At 35.5% G+C, this 20620-nt stretch overlaps 1 protein-coding gene across 10 annotated transcripts in view; it reads left to right on the top strand.

Moving 5' to 3' along the window:
* The window catches only part of ROBO1 (roundabout guidance receptor 1), a 1295994-nt gene that overhangs the window by 990734 nt on the left and 284640 nt on the right, over window positions 1–20620 (top strand). The window lies entirely within an intron of this gene.

Here is a 20620-nt window from a genome sequence, read left to right as displayed (position 1 = left end):
ATTATCTAGTGTAACACATACGAAACATCAAACCAATGGGTGAACAGTTATTTTTTCAAATGATTCATGGGTCTTATATCAATCTTAATGTAATAGCTAGCTATTTTATGGCACTGGTAAGGGAAATTTTTATAAAACTTGTACACTTTTTAGCATTTTTTGGAGGTTGGCTCACTATAACCTGAAATGGAGTCAGGCTCATTTCTCATCAGATTATGCCACTGCAAAATTGATCTAAGTTTATATAGCTCTTTGAAGTCAAGACAAGAAAGCAACCCAGAGGGCTTTCTGAAATGTAAAGACATTGTTTGAAGATGGAGAAAGGACTTCTATAATCCTGTTTGTTTGCTGACAGTGCTCACTTTAGGATCGACATGGTTACTTAACATGAACTGGACTTACATTCTAAAAATGGTGTGATATTTTGGGGCAAGAAAAGGAATAGTGGAAATAAGACTCGTTTTATGAATATTATCATTAGATACTTCTAACCTGTCACCACAAAAGGCTGGCAATTGCTGCTATGTTATAGTACATATAATAGTTTACATTTTGCAGCCATGATCAGACTAGATTTTAAAACTCGACACACCTATAAGCATTTCAATTTTGTAAATCAGTGACTTACCGGTAATACATTGTTAGCATTAATTTAAAAAAAAAGTTAATCTCAGAGAAAGGGACATTATGATTAATCAAATATATATTATCTAGAGAAGTAGTTCTTTGATATTCTGTTTTGTTAAAAACAAAGCATTTAACTGATCAAAACTGCATTCTAAAAAGGATAAACAGGAAAGAATTCCTCTGGCCACAAGTTCCCTTGTTGTGAGACAACATTTTAAGAAATACAGTGTCTAACCTTAAACTTGAAGTTGTATGCATATGTGCAACTCTATCTCCTCATGATCTTCTCACTTTTGGCAAGAGGACTAAAGTCATAAATACTTTCTGGAGAGGATTTTTTGGTTGTGGGATTATGTGCAAACCTGGGAAGAGTTTCGATTTCACATTTGGTAATGTAGTGTGAAACAGCAATCCCAGTTACAGAAGCAGTTTTCAGTGATTCGGCATAAAGCTTGAGGAGGTATTTGAACCACCAAGCATTTGGAAAGGAGGTTTGTACTGGTCTTATTCAGATCTCAAGGAACCGTGTAAGCCTAATATTTATATTTACCTCGTAATTATAGGATAAACGTAAACCAAGCAGAACACTCCTGTGTTAGCATGCAAGTCCCATCACTACTTGGTTTAAACATACCTGTCTAGCTTCTTCTTCTGTCACTCTCTAGTTCTCTCTTCCACACTTACTCACAAAGAACTACTAAGTATCACTGGACTTGAATAGCTTAATATCTTTGAGTACTTATATTTTTCTGATTTTTGCCTTTCTTGAAATCATCTTGGTCAAGTTCAGCTCCCGCTTCAAGTGTTTGTTCGGTTGTCATTTCTGGGAAGTATTAAGTTTTACAACTGTTCTCCAGCCTTCTAGCCTTAAAGCTAAAGTTAATTACTTTTTGATGTGTTTGCACACAACTTTATACGACAGTATAAGGACCAGAGAATTAGTGTTGATTGAAGTCCAGTAATGGATTTCATTGAGTCTTTCAAAAGCCCATTTTAACAGATAAGTCCCAAACTAAGAAGTGATGGGGCAAATTTTTGAGCTGAGGTTTGTTTGACTCCAAAATTCAAGATATTCTTAAGTTAACCTGCTGTAATTTCATCATGTCTCTCTCCTTTCCCTTACTGCATGAGCTCTGATTTTAATTAATTTTATTGCAGCATAGTAATTTCTTCTTCAGTACTAGGAATTGCATATTGTTCTATTACAATAATAAAAATGCTTACTAATTAATTAATAATGAATGTTTTATAAAATATAACTTTAACTGAATTTTCCATATAGAAGCTTCCATAAATCATTAGTATACAGCTAGATAAATTACAAAAAATTAAGTATATCTCTATAACCCCTGTGCAGATCAATAAATAGGAGCTGTTTAGAGGTCCTCTCAAACTTTGCCTTGCCTTTCTCCTGTACAGTGCTACTATCTTGACTCCTAACACCATATATTAAATCAGTTTTAATAGTTTTTACCTTTACATAAATAGAATCATATGGTATGTTTTATTTTGTGTATTTTTTTTTTAATATTCCAGATTGTCTTTTTGAGATTGATATGTATGGGGGGTATATAAAGAAATAATAATTTTATTCAGTGAATGCCTTTTTTTTGAACTGCAATGGTTTTCTTTACTCTGGTTACACGATTTATATGTGTAAAGGCAAGAATTTTTATGAATGAAGTGGATTGGATTTGTCAGCAACATATGAACATGGGTTAAAGAGCCTTATTGTCTATTGTTTTTATCTTCAACTTATCTTTAATTATTTATTTCTTTCCTCTCTAAAAGATATATATTTCTAAATTTCTACAATTCTGATTATCAAGGTTAACTTCTCAATGTGGAAAAAACATTGAAAGTGAAAGTGTTAGTCGCTCAGTCTTGTCCGACTCTTTGTGATCCTATGGACTGTAGCGCACCAGGGTACTCTGTCCATGGGATACTCTAGGCAAGAATACTGGAGTGGGTAGCCATTTCCTTCTCTAGGGGATCTTCTTGCCTCAGGGATCGATCCTGGGTCTCCTGCATTGCAGGAAGATCCTGTACCATCTGAGCCAGAAGAGAAGCCCAGAAAAACATTACTGATTAAATATGTGATGTAACTATTTGGACTTCCCAAGTGGTGGATCGATCCTGGGTCTCTTGCATTGCAGGAAGATCCTGTACCATCTGAGCCAGAGGAGAAGCCCAGAAAAACATTACTGATTAAATATGTGATGTAACTATTTGGACTTCCTAAGTGGTGCTAGTGGTGAAGAACCTGCCTGCCAGCGCAGGAGACACGGGAAACATGGGTTTGATCCCTGGGTCAGCAAGGTCCCTTGAAGGAGAGCATGGCAATCCACTCCAGTAGTCTTGCCTGAAAAATCCCATGGCCAGAGGATCCTGGTGGGCTACAGTCCGTAGTGTCAAAAAGAATCTGAAGCGAGTGAACCGACTTAGCATGCACGCATACATAACTATTTGAAGGTGTTTTTTAAAGCAAAACCGAGAGAAAAATCATGTGTATCAAATATATGAACTTGTTTATATCCTAGTAATAGTATTCATTACATGAATTTTTAGTTACTTAAAGTGTGAAAACACATATACACATATATACTTTTGCTGTCAGTAGTATGGCCTTGAACAAGTCATTTTACTTTGTTTTGTTAATCTTCAAAATGGGCAGGGTTATATGATCATTATTTTATGAAAAATATAGAGTCAGTGTAGGACCTATACTTATACTGACAAATTTCAAATTCAGTCTCCATCTCTTTGTAGATGTTTAATACTGAACATGTGAGTAAACCTCTATTTCTCAGTTTATTAATCTATAACACGGAGTAGTCATAATCCCTATATTATAAAATTGCTACAGAGATCAAATGAGTAAAATACTTAGAATATTGCCTGGCATATGTATATTCCTAATGTGTCAAGTGCTATTGTTGTTATTATTATTACTTTATCAATATCATTATTTCATTACTTTGGTTTGCATAGATAGAAAATCCTCACCTTGGCAAATGGGATTTGCAGAACTTTGTTTTATGAGAAGCATTTTTGAGAATGCTTGTAAATTTTCATAACATTATTTGATTTTTATGAAGATTAACTCACACAACATCTCATAGATCAGGTTAGAGTGTTGAAAGTGGTGGATGCAGACTTCATACAAAGAAGTAGTTTTCATTCCATGAGGGGAACCTACAGAAGAAAGACACATTCAAACACATGAATATAATCTTCCATTTTTTCCTCCTGGTGATATTTTAATCCAGGACTTTATAATTTCTTATCTGAATTATTACATTTTCTCAACTGGCTTTCTTGCTTTTACTTCCATCTTACAGGAATTCACCTTCTACAACTTTGCTTTTAATAACTGATTTCTAAAGTACAGGCCTGTTATCACCACTTCCTATAGCAGAATCCTTCAGTGATTCCCCATCAGATGTATAATACAACTTGTGTTCCTTCACTTGGCATCTAACTATTCATTAATCAATTATGTAATGAGTAGTTACCATGTGCCAGTTGTATAAAGGGATGGTTTTTTAATCTAACTCTCATCTTCTTTTTTATCTTCATTCTTCTCACTGCTTCCTCCTGCAGTATTCAACCACTCAGGGTAGTTAGGTTCTATGACTTTAAACATGTAGGGTAATCTCACCATTCTAGGTTTGCTGTAAAATGTTGGGTCAAATAGTTTACTTTTGGGGTTTCAAGTACTTCAATCATAAAATAAAAAGGTTATACTCTGAAGTCTTTCCCAGATCTAAAAACTATCCATCTAAGAAACTTCAGCTATTAGATCAGAAAGATAAAGTTTTAAATGGTGGCTGGACTCTTGAGTGAACCCAAGAACACATATAGTGTCTTTAAATTTACTGTATAGTAATGAATAATCAATGCAGTGGGACAGAAAATTATAATCATGAAAATATATTATGCTTGAAGGTAAACAGTTGTTTTCATGTCAGTGATTTTTGCTATAAGAGAATGCCTAGAAGTCTTAGCAAAATATTATTAAATTTTCTGCATATACTAAATCCCCTCATGCCACTTTGGTATTTTTTTTTTAAGCAACAGAAAGTAAAACATTTAAAACTTGAGCACAAATATCCAAGGAAAAAATTATTGGAACCAAGCACAATTGCTTATTTCAGTGTTTTTAGTGTAGAGAAGAACAGGAGAGAGAAAAGGAAAAGGAGAGAGGAAAACAGAGGGGTTACCTCATAGAGGAGAGAGACTGAGAGATACTTTCGTCATGCTTATGACAAAAATATATGAATGAATGGAAAGGTAAAGTGATAGATAAGGTATACCGAGGGAGGGGAAGAAAAAATGGAGGGATAACCTGAGGACATTCATAGACAGTTGAGGAGTAGATGCTGGGAAACACGGAAAGAAGATAGAATGCACATTCCCTGAGGTGAGAGAAAGATATGGGGAAGACAAAACATTTGGAAGATATTTCACCATGATGGCCTTATGCTCAAAATGTCAACTCGAAACAGCTTGTATTTTGAAGTAAGAAAGGGTGAACTCTTGAAGATGAGAGCAGAAGCAGAAGGAGAGGCAGGACACAATGGTGTTTTGAACATGTAGGATGTTTACATGGGCTTTGCTGGTATAGCAGAGGAATATGTGATTCAGCTTTCATTGTTTTAGTCAAAAGTTATTTGCAATTTTAGTTCTGCAGGGGTCTTTTTCACATATCAATTTCTGCACGCTTTTTACCTTTATAAATCAGGAAATTGAGCGTAAAATGTAAAGCTCATGCTAGATTCCATTGGCCATTATTATAGCACACACTTTTTCCAAATGTAGTCATTTCTATAACACTTGTAAATTTAAAAACTTTCCCTAAATTAAAACTATACTATTTGGAGGATGGTAACTCTTAAGATCAAAGAGAAGAAATGTCTAAAATTCACTTCTTCACTTACCATTAGTTTTTAAAGAGATGGAAAAACAAAGCTGAAATGCACTTAAACATCAAACCTAACACCATTACATTTACCCCTGAATTGTCATGTGTTACTTATTTACTATTCATCTAACAATAATTAAATAGTTAAAATCCATAACCTCTGTTTGTGTGCTTATTTCCATTTGATCTATTAATACCATGCCCATTAAAAGTATATTAAATTTGTAACTCTTATTAAAAAATTGAATAACTATACCCTTATTGGATGCCCAGTAAGCTAATTTAAAAGGAATTTCTATTTAAAAGACTGGAAAGTATTTCTCTTTCCATCTTTGCCTGTCCCCTTACTGTGAGCTTTTGCTGTTCTAGAGCATGACTCTGATGCAGTTGTTAGTAAAATCTGCGAGTTTTTATTCCTGAGGATGAAGAATTCTCAACAGGAAGTAAGAGAAAAATACGAAAAACAGTGTCTTCAGTTAACCCACTCCAGTGTTCTTGCCTGGAGAATCCCAGGGACAGCGGGGCCTGGTGGGCTGCCGTCTATGGGGTCGCACAGAGTCGGACATGACTGAAGTGACTTAGCAGCAGTAGCAGTCTTCAGTTAGAAAATTAGCTCATCATGGTTAAATTCAAGAAAGCAAAGAACTTATGCAGGATGTCAAGTGTCTGAAAATAATATACAAAATTCAACCATGAAAGAAAAATGCTTTTAGTTCTTGCTGTTTACAATTTTTAGTGGCATTTTAATTATTCCTTCAAAAAATTTTATGGCCAGATATAAATACATTCATACACAAGGCTAATACTTTCCACTGTAAATAGAGGGAGAACAAAGAGCTGTATGTTTGTTGTGGAAAGAGGGGTCTATGAGCTCGATGCCCTCTGGGTAACACAGCCTGAGAGGGGGCTTCCTACCACACATGCCCTCCAAGTTGGAGATGCTGAAATGAATTGGTGAAATCTCCAGCAGCCTCTTGTCCTTAGCACAGCTCAGAATTCTCTCATCAATATTTCTTCCCACTATTAGAGAAACAAATAAAACTCATCTCCGCTGGGATTAATTTGCTTCAGCCTGAAGCAATGAGCCTCCTCTGGCAACCACTCCATAGCTGAATAAGCAGCACACCAGCATCTGTTGACAATATGAAATTGTTGCAGCAGCCAATATTCATCAGAAATGGCCTCTAGAATCCAAGGAGAATACACTAGTCAATAACCAGCCAAGTCTGACCACTGAAAGAATAGCTTATAATTCCAGACTTTATAAGTTGTATTTAAATGGGGCTTTTTTTTTTTTCCTCTTTGGATCTGGATGTGAAGAATCTGTGTAGACCTAATTTTTACTTGAAGAGACCTAGTTATGTAGCTGGTTTGGGCTGAACATGCATAGATTTTTTTTTTTTTTCCAGCTGAACATGGATCTGCCTTATGAAACCAAGACATAAATAGCTACTCTTTAGCAGACTGGTCACTTCTGTTATGGATCTTTGGGATGGGACTAGAAATAGAAAATAGATACAAATTTGAGTCTTACTGTGATGGTTGAAAGAGTAGTGGCCTTGTGATGGTGCCATTTAATTTGCCTTTTTGTTGATATTGCGCTTTATTTTCTGTGTTAAAAAATTTATGTTGTAACAATATACGTGGCTTAACTGATTCACTCCTTTCTTTCAATTATTGTTTTTTCAGTGTTTATTTTCTTTTACTTTATGCTAGATGGAGAGGATACAAGGTATCATTTGCTATATGTGATGATATCCCCACCCACATTTTCTAAAGTGAAAACTCTTAATCTACAAAGTACACATTTTTTTTCTGGTTGTGAAAGACAATAAAATTGCACTGCTCTTTTTTTTTTTTTTTGCAGAAGGTATTTAATTGTTGACATCTTAAATGGCTATATAGGATTCAGTCTTCTGATCCTCGCTGTTAGGAATAGCAGGATTTACATCAAATTAGACTACATGATCTTTATAGTTTAAAATGCTTCTAGTGCAGTCATTTTACTAGAAGTTAGGATAAGGAAGAAGTGTAGTCCTAACTGAAAATAAATATGACATCTTGACTTTATGAACTCATTTTGTCAATTCAGCTTCTATAATACATGGACCCTAAAATTATCATGAGGTTTTAATAAGTATTATAAGTTTTATTATTCATATTGTACAGGGTCATATATATATATATATATATATATATATATATAATATCACTCCTGAGTAATAACTATTTGTTAATTTTCTTTCAGAACAATTTAGTATTATCACTTAAATTTTCTGTTGTGGGTACCAAGTCTAGAAAAATTTGCCCCTGCTATATGTTGCAGACTGTAAATACCAGTCTTCTGTAAAATGTTGTTTGAACTTATTAAAACCTGATTCATGTGATGCCAAGTTTATCCTAAGGCTTGTGCTGGGGCAGGCATGCACATCAAGGGGAAAAAAAAAGAGTCAATTTCCAAAGGGAGTGCTAGACAGCTAAATTCTGTGGGGTTAGTTAACTGTAGTACCCAAGCTGAATCCAAAGGGATGCCTCTGACTATGTTTTTATTGTTCTTTTTTATTTTCTTTTCTGAAATGGTCAAGGGGGCATGTGCTTGAACATGTGAGCCAGCAAAGCGTCTGTGATTCTAATCCCTAATTAGACTATCGTGCACAGATGGTATTTAGTCATTTTTTTTTTAATGAATGAAAGCATGTGGTAATGATGTTCATGAATTTTTATAAGATGAAAAAAAATGCTACTTGAGTTTTGCTTATATTTACCTAACCTCCTATCTAGGTCAGACCATGGGTGGAAAGATATGTGAAATTTATATAAATAGATGATGCCATTTTAGCCAGCCAGCTTGTAGGCATGATATATGTGTAGACACATACACCCTGCTCTCCACACATGTGCCAATATAGATCAAGTAAATGCCGTTTAAAATGTTAGGGATATTTTGTTGGGGAAAATGAGAATTTTTTCCCTAAGTCTTCTATCCTGCCCTGTAATTCTTCAGTTGTAGTCTTTAATAATTTTTATTAAGGCCAACTTAACATAACAGAGGAAATTTGTTGCACATGCTATTTAGTTTAGTTTAAAATGTTTTTGGCAGAAGGATAGTAGAGCACAGTGAATTAAGGGAAGAATAAACAACCGTAGGGCAAGACAATGAACAGTTTTAAATAAGAGCAGCAATCTTATGATGCTAATACACTGACTCATTTTCCCCCATATTTAAAAAGATAACTTCCACAAAAAAAAATGGCCAACTTCAAGCTTTAAAATTTTTGTTCTGTAATTGCAATGCTTTTATCTTTCTTTTTATCTACATATTATGTAAGAAAGTAGGTATTTTTTGCCAGGTAGTCAAAGGTATTAATCAGCATTTTCTCTACAGAACACCACATGAATTTTCTACTGTATTCTTTAAGGCTTTTGAAAATAAGTAAATATGTTAGCTCATAAAAAAAAAATAGATGAATGAGTGATCATTAAAATTGGCTCCATATATTCTATTTAGCTTGCCTAATACTGTTACTCTTTTATCATTAAGAAAGCAATTTGTCCATTTTATTTTGGCTGCTTATTTTCAAAATATTTTAAAATGAAGATGTCACCTATATGATAATCTAAAATTGTACATTTATCAGCTATTGATATTTTCCAAGGTTCGTGGATTTTAGATATTAGAGTTTTACTGAGGCTTTGGTTGAATCCTGAACTGGAAGATGGAATTGGAAGTAAATTTTTTGGATTGTGAGTAGGCCTAGATTGCTCAACATTAAACATCATTTGCTTCTTGGTGTTTCAAACAAGAACGTTACTTAAGTAATAAAACAGTTTTCATTGTGACCAATGGTCCTGAATCAATTTTTTTTTAGTTAAAGGTAGTAGGGTGGTGTCAGGATAGACATAGGAAATGTGTAATTCAACAGGTATGAGATTCATGTGTCTGTCTGAAGTCAGAAGCCTGTATGATATAGGAGATCCTCACTGAAATGAGTTTGTTAGTTTTGAAAAGATGCAAATTTTTCAATCCATTACAAGATTCAAAAAGCATTCAGATAAATGTATACAAATATACCTGATTTCCATCTTTTGTTTTTGATAACATGGCATAAACTAGACATTTCTCAGTGAATAGATCACTTTTAAAGGTTGCATAATATTTCATTCTATGAGTGAAAAACAGGTAGCTTTACTTTGTATTCAAAACAAATTCTGTTTACCAATACCATTCAGGACTGGTCTGGGGGATATTGAAATTAAGAATCTAGTTAGAAGTGTGCAGGAGTGCTCATTTTACTTTAAACTGGTTTTACAGGAAACTATTTGTTATACCAGAACGATTTATCCTAACCCCTTAAGGAAACATTTGAATATGCATTTTTCTTTTTCAAATTTAGCCTAAAAATGTGTTGTATATTTTTTATTTACATTTATTATCATGATGTTTTCATGCTTTTTAGTATTTCTTAACAATGAATTCTTCTAATGCATGGTACAGTTTTTACTGACTTTATGCTGTTATTCTGTTGACTGTCATTTTTTTCACATGGAAATTTTAGTTTTACATTGATTTTCTTTTTCTCAATAGATGTATTCTTAGAGTTCTTAAAATTTTCCTTAAGAAATTCTTCGCTCTCTTCTATTTATTTTACTTTAAAATGTATAGAATAGAGTTATACTACACATTGGGCTTCATAGGTGGTGCTAGTGGTAAAGAATCCACCTGTCAATGTTCGACCCCTGTGTCAGGAAGATCCTCTGGAGGAGGGCATGACAACCCACTCCAGTATTCTTGCCTGGAGAATCCCATGGACAGAGGAACCTGATGGGCTACAGCCCATAGAGTCGCACAGACTCAGACACGACTGAAACAACTTAGCAAATACACACACACACACATGTGCTAGACATTGTTGTAAGCCCTGGGATCTAGCAGTGAATCAAATGGATGAAATTTCTTGCCCTCAGGAAGCTTATTGGAGACACAGGGATTGGCATTGACACTATGTAACCAAGTTAAGTGGAGTTTATAAAGTGATACAGTCACACCAAGTGGATTAAAATGGTATATGTCCTATAAATAAATTCTCTCATTAGTTTAAATAGAAAACAAAAAAAGTGGTGCAATTTTAAAGACATTTCTTCAGTTTAGAGTCTTGAAGTATCTAAATTACTCTGTTTAGTTTGACCAAAAGTATTTTAGATGTCATCTAGCAGAGCTTTCACAGTACATGTACTTTAAAATTACACTCTAGTAAATTCTTTACCATGTTTCCTATATTGATCTTGAATGAAAGTAATCAGACATTGGTATTAGAGATCAGCTTATTTCAGAGTATCTTGACATTCTATTCTTCTTAAATGTGGAATTTTCACCCACTTTATAATATATGGTTTTGATTTTCCCCGCATTGGATCATATGAGCTTATTATTCTGACAACCATTGATTATATAAGTTGGAATATATTATGTGTGTAACACAAGTGCTTGCAAGTCAAATGCTAGTTTCCTTACTACCACTCTGATGCCTCTTGACACATACGTACCTGTACTGGGCTTCCTGGTGGCTCAGATGGTAAAGAATCTGCTTGCAATACAGGAGACCCAGGTTCAGTTCTTGGTCAGGGAAGTTCCCCTGGAGAAGGGAATGGCTACCCACTCCAGGATTGCTGCCTGGAGAATTCCATGGCCAGAGTAGCCTAACAGGCTCCTTGGGTCCATGGGCTGGCAAGAGTTGAACATGACTGAGTGCCTAACACTTTTACTACTTTTTTGCTTTCACTACCTTTACTTTTCAATAAACTGTATAGCAATCTGAATATGCACAGCAAACCGTATAGTATAATCAGGTAAATTAGTCCTTATATGAATAAGATACAATTATAGATAAACTTTTTTGAGTGTTAGTTCTAGAAGGTCTTGTTGGTCTTCATAGAACCATTCAACTTCAGCTTCTTCAGCGTTACTGGTTGGGGCATAGACTTGGATTATTGTGATATTGAATGGTTTGCCTTGGAAACAAACAGAGATCATTCTGTCATTTTTGAGATTGTATCCAAGTTCCCTGGTAGCTCAGACGGTAAAGCGTTTGTCTACAATGCAGGATACCTGGGTTCGATCCCTGGTTAGGGAAGATTCCCTGGAGAAGGAAATGGCAACCCACTCTAGTACTCTTGCCTAGAAAATCCCATGGACGGAGGAGCATAGTGCAGCCTACTGTCCATGGGGTCCCAAAGAGTCGGGCACGACTGAGCGACTTCACTTCACTGCATTTCGGACTCTTTTGTTGACTATGATGGCTACTCCATTTCTTCGAAGGGATTCCTGCCCACAGCAGTAGATATAATGATCATCTGAGTTAAATTCACCCATTCTAGTCCATCTTGGAGAGGGCAGTGGCACCCCGCTCCAGTACTCTTGCCTGGAAAATCCCATGGACGGAGGAGCCTGGTAGGCTGTGTTCCATGGGGTCGCTACGAGTCAGGCACGACTGAGCGACTTCACTTTCACTTTTCACTTTCATGCATTGGGGAAGGACATGGCAACCCACTCCAGTGTTCTTGCCTGGAGAATCCCAGGGACAGAGGAGCCTGGTGGGCTGCCATCTATGGGGCTGCACAGAGTTGGACACGACTGAAGCGACTTAGGAGCAGCAGCAGCAGCAGCAGCAGTCCATCTTAGTTCGCTGATTCCTAGAATGTCAATGTTCACTCTTGCCATCTCCTGTGTGACCACTTCCAATTTGCCTTGATTCATGGACCTAACATTCCAGGTTCTTATGCAATAATGCTCTTCACAGCATCGAACCTTGCTTCTATCACCAGTCCCATCCACAACTGGGTGTTGTTTTTGCTTTGGCTCCATCCCTTCATTCTTTCTGGAGTTATTTCTCCACTGATCTCCAGTAGCATATTGGGCACCTACTGACCTGGGGAGTTCATATTTCAGTTTCCTATCTTTTTGTCTTTTCATACTATACAGACCTTCTAGAACTAATACCTCAAAAATATGTCCTTTTCAGTGTAGGGGACTTGAATGCAAAAGTAGGAAGTCAAAAAACACCTGGAGTAACAGGAAAATTTGGCCTTGGAATACAGAATGAAGCAGGGCAAAGGCTAATAGAGTTCTGCCAAGAGAATGCATTGGTCATAGCAAACACCCTCTTCCAACAACACAAGAGAAGACTCTACACATGGACATCACCAGATGGTCAACACTGAAATCAGATTGTTATATTCTTTGCAGCCAAAAATGGAGAAGCTCTAGACAGTCAGCAAAAACAAGACTGGGAGCTGACTGTGGCTCAGATCATGAACTTCTTATTGCCAAATTCAGACTTAAATTGAAGAAAGTAGGGAAAACCACTAGATCATTCAGGTATGACCTAAATCAAATCCCTTATAACTATACAGTGGAAGTGAGAAATAGATTTAAGGGACTCGATCCAATAGACAGAGTGTCAGAAGAACTATGGACAAAGGTTCGTGACATTGTACAGGAGACAGAGATCAAGACCATCTCCAAGAAAAAGAAATGCAAAAAAGCATAATGGCTGTCTGAGGAGGCCTTACAAATAGCTGTGAAAAGAAGAGAAGTGAAAAGCAAAGGAGAAAAGGAAAGATATACGCATCTGAATGCAGAGTTCCAAAGAGTATCAAGGAGAGATAAGAAAGCCTTCCTCAGTGATCAATGCAAAGAAACAGAGGAAAACAATAGAATGGGAAAGACTAGAGATCTCTTCAAGAAAATTAGAGATACCAAGGGAACGTTTTATGCAAAGATAGGCTCAATAAAGGACAAAAATGGTATGGACCTAGTACAAACAGAAGATGTTAAGAAGAGGTGGCAAGAATACACAGAAGAACTGTACAAAAAAGATCTTCATGACCCAGATAATCACGAGGGTGTGTTCACTCACATAGAACCAGACATCCTGGAATGTGAAGTCAAGTGGGCCTTAGGAAGCATCACTATGAACAAAGCTAGTGAAGGTGATGGAATTCCAGTTGAGCTATTTCAAATCCTGAAAGATGATACTGTGAAAGTGCTGCACTCAGTATGCTAGCAAATTTGGAAAACTCAGCAGTGGTCAGAGGACTGGAAAAGGTCAGCTTTCATTCTAATCCCAAGGAAAGGCAATGCCAAAGAATGCTCAAACTACTGCACAGTTGCACTCATCTCACATGCTAGTAAAGTAATGCTCAAAATTCTTCAAGGCAGGCTTCAACAATACGTGAAGCTGGAACTTCCAGATGTTCAAGCTGGTTTTAGAAAAGGCAGAGGAACCAGAAATCAAATTGCCAACATCCACTGGATCATCAAAAAAGCAAGAGAGTTCCAGAAAAACATCTATTTCTGCTTTATTGACTATGCCAAAGACTTAGACTGTTGCATCACAATAAAGTGTGGAAAATTCTGAAAGAGATGGGAATACCAGACCACCTGACCTGCCTTTTGAGAAACCTGTATGCAGGTCAGGAAGCAAAAGTTAGAACTGAAGATGAAACAACAGACTGGTTCCAAATAGGAAAAGCAGTATGTCAAGGCTGTATATTGTCACCATGCTTATTTAACTTCTGTGCAGGGTACATCATGAGAAATGCTGGGCTGGAAGAAGCACAAGCTGGAATCAAGATTGCCGGGAGAAATATCAATAACATCAGGATATGCGGAAGACACCACCTTATGGCTGAAAGTGAAGAAGAACTAAAGAGCCTCTTGATGAAAGTGAAAGAGGAGAGTGAAAAGTTGGCTTAAAGCTTAACATTCAGAAAACTAAGATCATGGCATCTGGTGCCATCACTTCATGGCAAATAAATGGGTAAACAGTGAAAACAGTGCATGACTTTTATTTTTCTCAGCTCCAAAATCACTGTAGATGGTGATTGCAGCCATGAAATTAAAAGACGCTTACTCCTTGGAAGGAAAGTTATGACCAACCTAGACAGCATATTAAAAAGCAGAGACATTACTTTGTCAACAAAGGTCTGTCTGGTCAGGGCTATGGTTTTTCCATAGTAATGTATGGGTGGGAGTGTTGGACTATAAAGAAAGCTGAGTGCCGAAGAATTGATGCTTTTGAACTGTGGTTTGGGAGAAGACTCTTGAGAGTCCCTTGGACTGCAAGGAGGTCCAACCAGTCCATCCTAAAGGAGATCAGTCCTGGTTGTTCATTGGAAGGACTGATGTTGAAGCTGAAACTCCAGTACTTTGGCCACCTGATTGCAAAGAGCTGACTCATTTGAAAAAACCCTTATGGTGGGAAAGATTGAGGGCAGGAGGAGAAGGGGACGCCAGAGAATGAGATGGTTGGATGACATCACTGACTCAATGGGAATGGGTTTGGGTGGACTCCGGGAGTTGGTGATGAACAGGGAGGCCTGGCGTGCTGCAGTTCATGGGGTTGCAGAGTCGGACACGACTGAGCGACTGAACTGAACTGAACTGATAGATAAACTTTAGCTTTTATTTCTTCAAGGAATTTGTTTGACTTCTTGAACTATTTTTATATGTAGTGACACTATCTGAACTGACTTTCAATGAGAAAAAATTTATTATTAGAGCTGTACATATTTCACTATGTAACTTATTAGATGGTAATTTTCAAAAAATGAAACAAATGAGTTTTGTATTCTCAAGACATAATAGCTCTCGTTTTGGAATTTTTATTATCTTTAATTGATAACTCAGTTTTGACTAACTTTTCCTTTTCACTTTTGGCACTTAGTGATCTCTAGTCATTTTACTGTACTTATTAAGTAAGTTTTATATGTTAATAGTGAATTCTCTCTTGGAAAATACTCACTAACTATGCTCTGGTCTGTGTTTAGTATGCTCTTACATTGTTCTTTGGGTAAATAATGATTGATTTCATGCAAGACAATCTGTCACTAAAGAAAAAATAGTGTTTAAGTAGCAAATGCTATATGTGTGAAGAATTTATTAATAGCGTCTTTCTCCTCTCAATTGTTAATTCCTGACATTTGACAAATAAATACTTGATTTTTTTTTCACTTTGATTCCTCTTTTAATCTCCATGCGGGACACATTTTCATGATTCTCTCTGTAACATTTTGTCTTCCTAAAACCAAGTTGTCTGAATGTTCTGATGTTTGGAGACTGCCAGAATACTTGGCCTGCATCCTGATAATTTTTCAATTGGTAACATACCCCTTTCTTAGAGTCGTTGGACTGGTAGGCATTTTACAAATATTTCCATAAGCTCTTCTGAATGCATGCATTTTGATTCTCTTCTTCTCTAGTTTATTGTAAGTTAATAAGATATAGTCACTTTAGCTATTAATTTATTTTTTTTAAGTTTACCACTATACATGTCAGCTATATGACTTCACAATCCCCATGTCCTTATAATTTATTTCTTTATTTTAATTGTGTCTAGTTTCCTTTGCTTTTAACCTTACTAATTTTCTATCCCAATATTTTTCACAAAGAATATCATGTCATTTGATTTCTACCACATTTTCCTGATCAACCAGGCCTGAAAGCCTCGAAGGTAGCATGACTTATTTTCAGTGAACCGACACTGATTCCTTGTGATTTTCCTTTTCTTTTTCTTCTGCTGCTGCTGCTAAGTCACTTTAGTCGTGTCCAACTCTGTGCTGCCCCATAGATGGCAGCACACCAGGCTCCGCTGTCCCTATTCACTTATTATTTAAGTGAATTGCTTGACAATAACTCAGATTCCTGCCAAGATCGTTTTTCTGCATCTTGAAGCCAATTTATTCTGTTTTTAAAACTATGAAGTGTAACTTCTTATTTCCAAGTTTTGTCATTTTCTCATTATTTTTCTGAAATTTTATGATACTTCATTTTAGCACTTCAGTGCAGTTCTGTACACCTCATTCATTTTAAAGTCCTACTGTTTAATATATGGTGAAGCTCTAATCTGTTATTAGAGTGGATAATTTGTTCATTCTGAAGTAAAACAGATGGGTTTCTTTGAATTAAAGTAAATTTCAGTAGAAGTATTCAGTTTGAGGTAACTATTTTAATGACAATAGTTAATATAGTTAAAGTAACAATAATTTGACACAACAGTGTAGTTTTTGAATTTCATCTATGGTTTTTATCTCGCAAATGACAGAATTATTTAACATGATTGATGCTATCTAATAAAAAAAGGGTAGTCTTTCCCTCCTGCAGGGGATCCTCCCAACCCAGGGCTCAAACCCAGGTCTCCCACATTGCAGACATATTCTTTACCAGCTGAGCCACTAGGGAAGCCCAAGAATACTGGAGTGGGTAGCCTATCCTTTCTCCAGGGGATCTTCCGGACCTAGGAATTGAACCAGAATCTCCTGCATTGCAGGTGGATTCTTTACCAGCTGAGCTACCAGGGAAGCCCATAATAGTAAAAATAATTACTTTAATTTCTTAAATTATGAAACTACATTTCAGTTTTTTCTAATTGAATGTTTTCTGAACTTTATCATATATTATGGTTTTAGGGAAGTAAAATCAAATATCAAATACTTGAATATATGATATAGCTATTTCAAAGATTTCATTGCTTCTTATGTTTGCCTTAAAGTATTGGTTACTATAACTATATACTATATATTATTATACCACATATGTATATAATGTAAGTATTAAAAGCCAAATGCTAATTTTCTTGCTTCATATGTATTACATATATACTGTAATACAAATTATGAAATAGTTTTATGATATAATATTTTAAAGCTAGTTTTAAGCTGACTTCCAAAAAGTATCAAAGGCTTATAAATTTTAGAGGTAATGATTTAACTACCTAACCATCTTTCACATCACAGAGTTTTATTGATATAAAATATAATGAACTACTAAGAAGAAAGAAATGCATTTTAATAAGCAGTGACCCAATTAGCATTTATTTAATGTCTTCTGTGTGCTAGATTCTTACTCTCTGTGTATTTAGAGGAGATATAAGTAATTTGTCTTAAAAAGTGCTGCAAGTTGATACTGTGATTGAGTATATTTTAATACCTAATCTGATTTTATATTTTAACTCATGCTTACTTTAGAACATTCCTTTGGAAACTGAGGTTACCCCTACTGCTAGTATGGTAAAGTTAGTATTGGAAGTCATATATCTTAGAGAATATTCCTTCTCTACATTTCCAAGGGAAATAGGGAATATGAGTTACAGAGACAAACATATTGGGTTTGAATGCAAGCTATAGAACCGTTAGCTAAGTCAGTAGATTGCCAAAGGCTTAGTTTCATGATCAGCAAAACTGAAATAAAAATATACATATTAGTCACAGTGTTAATGTATATATTCAATAAGATCATGGAAATACAAATTATCTAGCACAAGGTATGACCCATAGAAATCACCTGGAAACAATTGAACACACAAAAAGGGTATTTATTAACCCTTCAACTTTTCTCTTCTCCCTGGAGAGCATTTATTAAAGATCCCTTAATCCTTTATCAGGAATATACCTGATAATATGTTTAAATTTTTTGAGAAATATTCCTTTAGTTTAATTTTATATTGGATCCCTTACAGGACTCAAATATTAGAAATACCTTTTTTAAAAGAAATATTTTCCTAATATCTGTCCCTTTTAAAATTTACTCACATGTAAAAAGAAATCTCCTTCATCCCAAGCATATGACAACTAATAAAACACTTGCATAGACTATCACTCTGGGAAAAAACTGGAATTCACGTCTTTGATGTTGTTTCAGCTAGGGTTTCAATTCATGGCCAGAAATCTGTGGAAAATCCAGAAGTAAGATCTAACAGTTTAGCCAGCTCATCTATTTTCCTTTGGAAGGAAGAGATAGGGCAACATTGGATATCTCCAGAGGGAGATCTAAGTTCAGTGGCACAATAAATCCGCTTTCTGATGACAGAGCTACCTGCGTTCCTTTGCAGAGTGAAAGATGAGGGAGGGGAGGAAAGAAAGAGGGACTGACTGACTTAGGAACTTAAACATAGCCCTTTTTATAGAAAGAAGAGTTTGCAATATTTCCCCTTAATTGTTTTGAGGAGGGGAAAGAATTTTAAGTAAATATAATATTAGTAGGATATTAGTATTCTTAATATTTATCCCATAGTTTAAAAAAATGTTATTGGGTCAATCTTATTTTCCCTGCTGTTCGTTAAACAGGATCTCTTTCTCCTTGGTTGGGAAATGAACATTTTCAGTGTTAATGTTTCCTGATTTTAAAATGAGTCCTAAATTAAAATATGTATATTTTCTAATGACACATTCTCTCAAAAATAGTCCTCATGACTTCAGATTTTAATAAATCTTTAAGAGTTTTTGAAGTATGAAACAATATTTGTGGAATTATCGATATCTTGGGAATTTTTGAAACTTTTAGACTTGGGCTATTGAATTAAACAAGACTTTTGGAAGGCCAAATGTCTTGATTTGTCTACATAGCTCACTGATAATGTGTTACAACCTGGAAACTGCTTTTAAAGGCCCGGACACTATTATACTCCCAACCCCAAATGTTGTATTTCATGTTGGGTTTCTAACTAAGCAAAATGTGTCCTTCAATGTTTAATATAGTGTTGGGGTCTGAAAGACAGTCCCTGATTGTTAGAAAATGACCCTTCTCAACTGTCGAACATCAAACAGAAGGTCATAAACCTTACAACAAGAAAAGAAATTTCTTTTGTCTTCTTGCAATCTTCTAGGATTCCAAAATAGATTCAGATTGCAGCAGGGGAAGTTGAAACAAGAGCAGGGTTGGAAAGTCCAGACAAGATTTATCAAACTAGACATTGTGCCTTCCCCCAAACTCAATGTAGTTTGGAGTCAATTCCTTATCAAAGCCCACAGGCGGTTCTGGGAAGGTTGTCTGTGTTCCCCCCTGGAGTGGGTCTACTTACTGTAACATTAGTCAGGTTTAGTGAGGAAAGCCGTGAGGAGGAGGGGGGTTGATCTAGACAAGGAATCATAGAGAAGAGTATTTGATAAAAGTCCAAAAGTTCCCTAGGCTAGAGTATATGTGGTCACAAGTCTCAGAAAACAATGAAATGTAAGGAAGCTTATGCTCACATCTTATAAAATAGTTGCCATAAAATTTGATCTGGGGAGAGCTAGACTCGAGTCTTAAGTCGCATATTATTGATAACATAGCAAGTGACAGAGAAAAGCTCTTGTATCCATTATTGATAGGTTATGAGTTTAAAGTAAAAAGTTTTCTTTCTTTTGGGGGGTTGGTTTCTTTGATTTTTATCCTTTTTTTTTTTTAATACAAGTGAGCATCAGGAGTAGGATATTTTGGTGACAGATGGATTCATTCCACTCTCAGGTAGTTGGATGTAGAAACTCTTAACTAGAGCTGTTTCAGACTTGAATTTTTAAGCAGTTGCTTTTTAAAAAACCAGAACCTTAGTTTTATAAATTTCCTTTTGCTGTTAAAAGCATATAACACAAATAATATATTTTTCTAAATGCTTAGCCCTATGGAAGAAGCATAGATTTCTCCAAATTAATTTGCTTTCTTTTTGCACATTGTAAAAAAAAAAAAAAGTAAAAGAAAAACTAAGATTCACTAATGTTGTTCAGTCCTGTCTGACTTTTTTGCAACCCCATGGACTGTAGCCCACCAGGCTCTTCTGTCCATGGGATTTCCCAGGCAAGAATACTTGAGTGGGTTGCCATTTCTTTTTCCAGGGGATGTTCCTGACCCAGGGATCAAACCAGTGTCTCCTGCATTGGCAGGCAGATTCTTTTACACTGAGCCACCTGGGAAGTCCAAGATTCACTAATGTGGAAGAGGAAAATAGTGCAGAATTAGAAAGTTTTTTAAAAAAGAAAATATATAATTTTTAAATATATAGAAAATACATATAACATTATGCAGCTTTGTTGAAATAGTAACATTGTGAGTAAAAAAATCATACTTTAGTGAAATTCAGTGATGTTGTATGAAATCAAAACTAAGATGGGAAACTTGTTTTTTTTCTTGAATGGGATTTAATAAGTTATAAGAAAAGATGTAAACCTAAAGTTCAGTGTATATTACATTACATAATAAAAATAAAACTGACTGATATTAAAAACACAAACCTTAATTATTAACTTTCATGTGTTTAG

Source organism: Bos taurus, chromosome 1 (genome assembly GCF_002263795.3).
Source record: "Bos taurus isolate L1 Dominette 01449 registration number 42190680 breed Hereford chromosome 1, ARS-UCD2.0, whole genome shotgun sequence".
Taxonomy (NCBI): Eukaryota; Metazoa; Chordata; class Mammalia; order Artiodactyla; family Bovidae; genus Bos; species Bos taurus.
This window is presented reverse-complemented; position numbering and strand designations above follow the sequence as displayed.